The sequence below is a fragment of the Lolium rigidum genome, chromosome 1 (genome assembly GCF_022539505.1).
Source record: "Lolium rigidum isolate FL_2022 chromosome 1, APGP_CSIRO_Lrig_0.1, whole genome shotgun sequence".
NCBI classification, from domain to species: Eukaryota; Viridiplantae; Streptophyta; class Magnoliopsida; order Poales; family Poaceae; genus Lolium; species Lolium rigidum.
Genome location: NC_061508.1, coordinates 272,472,270 through 272,478,115, shown reverse-complemented (window position 1 = coordinate 272,478,115; position 5,846 = coordinate 272,472,270).

Sequence of the window (5,846 nt, the reverse complement as noted above, 5' to 3'; positions counted from 1 at the left end):
GTTGGATGCCTCCTTCTTCTTCCGGTTGCATTCTCGGGCAATTGCCGATTGTTGGCAATCGGCTCATTCCCGAATCCCAGCAAGTGCTCGAAGAAGGGACAATCCCAAGGCATGTCCTCGTCGTCTTGCTCCCTTGCCTTTTCCTTGGCACAACGCTCGTGCTCCTCCTCATCGAGATTATGCCGACGATGTCTTCGGCTTCTCTAGCCAGCCGATTTCTTTCATCATCATTGCCGGACCGTCGGCGTTGGTCGTACCGACTCACATATTTGTTGAGGAGGTGATCGGAGAGAGGTCGCCGATATCTTATGTTCTTCACTTCTCCCTCCGTGACGTAGCGCTTGCCGTCTTGGCGAGCCGATCGCGTGGAGCGGCTTCCTCTCGTTTCTTTGCTATGAGAGCAGCTGCCCTCATCTCCATCCTTGCCGCCGTGGTGTCCAAGATCTACCATGTTGATATTGCACAGGAAACCCGGGCTGGCACCCTCCATGGCAAGCATACTCCACCATGTTCACGGCGGGAAAGGGGTGTGTGTCGACCTTCATGGCGTATTGGTTGAAAATCAACCGTCCGTTTTCTATCGCCATTTGGATCTGCTGCCGCCACACCCTGCAGTCGTTGGTGGTGTGGGAGAACGTGTTATGCCATTTGCAGTATGGCCTTCCGTTCAGCTCTTGTACCGTGGGGAACTTGTGGCCTTCGGGTACCTTTATATGCTTCTCCGCGAGTAAGAGGTCAAAAATCTGCTCCGTCTTAGTCACGTCGAAGTCGAACCCTTTTGGAGGGCCTTGTGGTTTCACCCATTTGCAGGTCACGGGGCCCGTCGCTCGAGTCCATTCAGCCACTGCTACCTCCTGATCTCCCATGGCACCTTCATCTTCGTCTCGCCTCAACCACGGTCACCACCCGCTTGAATTTGTCCCGGTAAACATCCGGGTGGCGCCGTTCATATGCCGACAGCCTTCGCACCATGTGCGCTAACGAAGGGTAGTCCGCTTGGGAGGCCACGTCCTTGATTGATGATGAGAGACCCACCACCGCCAACTCGATCGCTTCTTTTCACTTATACGAGCCGAAAAGCATCGGTTCCTAATGGTCCCGAAGCGCTGGACGTATTCTCGCCACCGTCTCCCCGCGCTCCGTCGTACTTGCGCTAGATCGGCAAAACCAACATCGGAAGCCTCTCGAGTGATATTGCTCATGGAACCGCTCTTCCAACTCGCTTCCAAGTCCGGATGGAGTTCGGTGGTAGCGATGTGTACCACCCGAAAGCCGACCCCGTGAGGGACTCGTGCGAAGAACCTCACGCGCAACTCGTCCGACGCTGAGATCGTGCCCAGCTGTGCCAAATATCGGCTCACATGCTCGATGGAGCCGGAACCATCCGATCCACTAAACTTCGTGAAGTCCGGGAGCCGATATTTGGGTGGCAGCGGGATCGGTTCGTAGCTGTTGGGGTACGGCTTGGTGTAGCCGAACGCCTTCCTTTTCGGCATCATGCCGAACTGATCTTTCAGAATTGCACAAATCTGATCCGCTGTGATGGCTGAAGGTGTCGAACCCTGAAGATTCGCCGGGGTAGCATACTTAACCAGCCATGCTTGCTTTTCTAGTTCTAAGCCAACTGCAGGAGCTGGGGTTTGGAGGTTTGTCGGGGTGGCGTACTTAGCCAGCCACGATTGCTTCTTAGGATCGGCTCCTGACGTTCCTCCTGCCGTTCCAGAGGTCCCTGATATTGCAGCCTGGTTCGAGAGCGCCCAGGCGTTGCAGTCCGGTACGTATGCGCACGAGTATCCGGGCGGGATCTCCTTGGGTGCCTCAGGTAGGAATTGGTAGTCACTAGGATCACCACCAATCTTGTAGACGACGTATGCCGATGAGTTCGGCAGTTCCGGTGCTGCCCATGCGAACGGCTGGGGCTGGAGCGGCATCTCTCCTTTGAAAGTCCCCGCAGCCGGTCCCGACGGGGAGTACCGGTGACTCATGATTTCCTCGGACGACGCGCGAGCGACACGCTCCAAGGTGTTCACCAGGCTATCGGAGTGGCGGTGCAGCGAATGAGCCACCATGTAGTTGATCTCCTCGCCGCAGCGACCCGGTGCGTTCTTCCGACGGGGCGGACAGGTCCACTCCATCGAGCGCGCTCAGGTGTGAAACCCTTCCACCCGACGCCATGGGAGCGGGTTCGGTGGAAGGAGCCGATGAGTTCGGCTTCGAGGGTTGCCTTGATCTCGTCATGCTTCTTCTTGAGCTCATCGGGCGGATCCTCGTACGTGATCGGAGTGTCTTCCGCCATCTCGGATGTAGATGGCGATGTTGTGGATGTCGAAGGCGGTCCCACCGGGCGTGCAGAATGTGTTGACGTCGAAACCCCCCGGCGGGCAGAGACGGTCAACACCATAGAGCCGGGAACAACTAGGGCCGCGGCCGGCCCCGGTCCCTCGCAGCGACGGCCCGCAAAGCCTCCCGGTCGCACGCGCCGATGTTTATCACAAGTGCGTGCCACCCGACCTATACCCGGTCGGGAAGGTGTGGATGATGCCTCGCTTAGTTTCCTCGCAGGGCACACACGTAAACATTAAATACTAGCCTCGATCGGCTCTCAGGTTATCCTCGTGAATCGGCTCAAAGAGCCGATCCACCCATGATCCGGACGAGGTGTCCGAATATATGGTGGTCCCGCTTGATCAAGGTAAAGCTAATGAGATCTACGACGATTTAGGGTTTTCGCCGCATAATCGGATCATCCTACTCAGGATTGGGCCTCGCGCTCGCGCACGGTGACCATAAGCCGATCCTAGACAGGGCCTAAAAACCAACACGAGGTTGATCCCCGGAACATCCGTTCTAGGACTAGCAAACGCCACCCTACACGCCGCTGGATCCTCCGACCCCTTGTAAGGCCTAACTATTGCAGATATTAAACTAATCCTTGATGAACAAGGAGCAACCGTAACGGATCAGATCTACTAAACTATGATCAAGCGGGTGCCGCCCCTACACCTAAGATAGGTGTAGGGCGGCTAGACATGCAAGGGTTGCACTACGAAAGCATGTAATATGAAGAACAATGCTAACCCTAACATGTCTAAGATAACTACGTTGCTCGCCATCAAAAAGGCTTCAGTACGAGCAACGCATGAACAACGAGGCAAGCTTAGTGCTGCCTAGATCGCAAGATGCGATCTAGGCAGCATGGTGCTTACCGGTAGAAACCCTCGAGACGAAGGGGTTGGCGATGCGCCGAGATTTGTTTGTGGTTGAACGTTGGTTGTTGTTTTATTCCATAAACCCTAGATACATATTTATAGTCCAGACGGACTTTCTAATGTGGGCGTGCACCAAACCGTGCACGAGTAAGATTCTAACTTCTAAACCGAGATGCGATCTAATATGTTACGTATACACGGGCAATTAAGCCCAACTTGGTATAAAAGGCCGATTCACGTATTTCTCCTATATATATTCTTCACGTCCATCTTGATCGCGGCCCACCTCTGACTCGGTCAAATTCTGGTGATAACACATATGTTGATCATTGGATCATTTAGAGCCTGCACACACAAGCAAGAGCATCAGCAGCTCACCGAGAATAGTGAGCAACTGCATTTAGCTGCAGCAGCAGTAATAGCAACCTAGAATAGACAAGTAATTGTATCCAGAAGCATACAGTCAAGGAATTGATGCACACACCCCAAGTAGAGCATTAGAATGTACTGGAGCCTAGAAATAATCACACAAGCATCACTGGCACTTGCTAAAGCAAGAACTGCTAGCAGCAGTAAGCCAGAGAAACAATTACAAAGATAAGGGGTGATGAACCCAGCTGCAGCAGCAAGAGCAAGCCCAGCTAGGCCATTATAGTTCCAGTAGCACATCAGCAACAAGCACAAGCATGATAACATCACAACAGGGTCAGTACCCTGAGAGGGGAATCTGGCAAGTAATCTAGAGGTAGGAGATGAAGGAGAGAAGAGAGAGGGGAGGAGTGTAGTGTACCGTAGACCTGAGGGGCATGTTGGTCATTTGACCAGTAAGTTTAATTTGAAATTTAGAAATAAATCCAAAAATCCTAGAAAAACTCTAAAAAAATAAAGTAAAATATGTATACCGCTTTTAAAAATGTGCTCTATCCAAAACAAATGTTTCCATGAAAAGTTGAACCAGAGTTAAAAAGTAATTACTCCCTCCGATCCATATTAATTGACTTCAATATGGATGTATCTAGAATTAAAATGTGTCTAGATACATCCATATAGAGTCAATTAATATGAACCGGAGGGAGTATTAAGAAAAATTACAAAAGAAATTATATAAGGAAAAAAATTCACCCTTTAAAGAAAAAGAAAAGAAGTAATTAAACCAAACATTATTTTTCTTAATAATTATCAAATAAACACACCAAAAGTTATTTTATATAACTCTTAAGGAGGAACCATAAATCTTTCTTATCCTCAAACTATGAGAATTAAAATGAAACCCTAAAACATCAGCTAGGGGGAACAACATTAAAACCCTAAAGCATGCATCATTTGGATCTTTAATCATTGCCCTTATCGAACAATGATGCTATCTTTCTGAAACCGAGGACAAGGGTCAGTCCACACCATCCAATTGCAATACCTTGCAGTATTCAGGCAAGTTCATCGCTTGCTCATGTCACTTTGAGTATTTTTACCAAATTACTTGCAAAGTTCTATACTTATCACTCTTGCATTAAAATCAAAGTATTACTTTCAAAATTAGGAATATGACTATGTGGTGGGCAATGGAACCATGGTATGAGTTCGGTGGAGGTTCCATTGCATTGGGTTATTCACCTAGGACATAACAACAAATGTCGTTCAATGATTCCTGCGTCGTAATACCCGTGTTTACCATAAGATATGGAGTGGGATGGAGTAGCCAGCTATTCTTTTCCCTCTTGCATATCAACGGGTACACCTGCCGGTGGGCTAGCATCTGCTAGAAGGGAGGAAGCCCCTGTCGCTTCTACGGTTTGGTGTATCTATGATGGATTGTAACGGGCTGGCCCAAGGGACTAGATTAGAGAATCAGTTCGCGGCCAGTGGTTTACAAAAGGGTGGGTATGCGGGGTCGCGGGAAGGCCCAATGATTGGCTATGACCTTATAGCTGGCCTCACACCAAGGAAGTGTGGACGGAGTTGATGTCTACGCATGCTTCTATTCTTGTAGACATTGTTGGGCCTCCAAGTGCAGAGGTTTGTAAAACAACAGCAAGTATCCCTTAAGTGTAACTCAGGAAGGTAGAGGTCAAAGATATCCCTCTCAAGTAACCCTGCAATTAAGACAGAAGAAGTCTCTTGTGTCCCCAACACACCCAATACACTTGTCAGGTGTATAGGTGCACTAGTTCGGCGAAGAGATAGTGAAACACAAGTAAAATGGATGATTATGATGTAGGATAACGTAGCATAGAAAACAAAAATTTTCCTACCGCGAACACGCAATCCAAGCCAAGATGCAATCTAGAAGACGGTAGCAACGAGGGGGTATCGAGTCTCACCCTTGAAGAGATTCCAAAGCCTACAAGATGAGGCTCTTGTTGCTGCGGTAGACGTTCACTTGCCGCTTGCAAAAGCGCGTAGAAGATCTTGATCACGATCGGTTCCGGCGCCACGAACGGGCAGCACCTCCGTACTCGGTCACACGTTCGGTTGTTGATGAAGACGACGTCCACCTCCCGTTCCAGCGGGCAGCGGAAGTAGTAGCTCCTCTTGAATCCGACGACGACGACGGCGTGGTGTCGGTGGCGGTGGAGAACTCCGGCGGAGCTTCGCTAAAGCACGCGGGAGCTATGGAGGAGAGGGGGCGGCTAGGGTTTG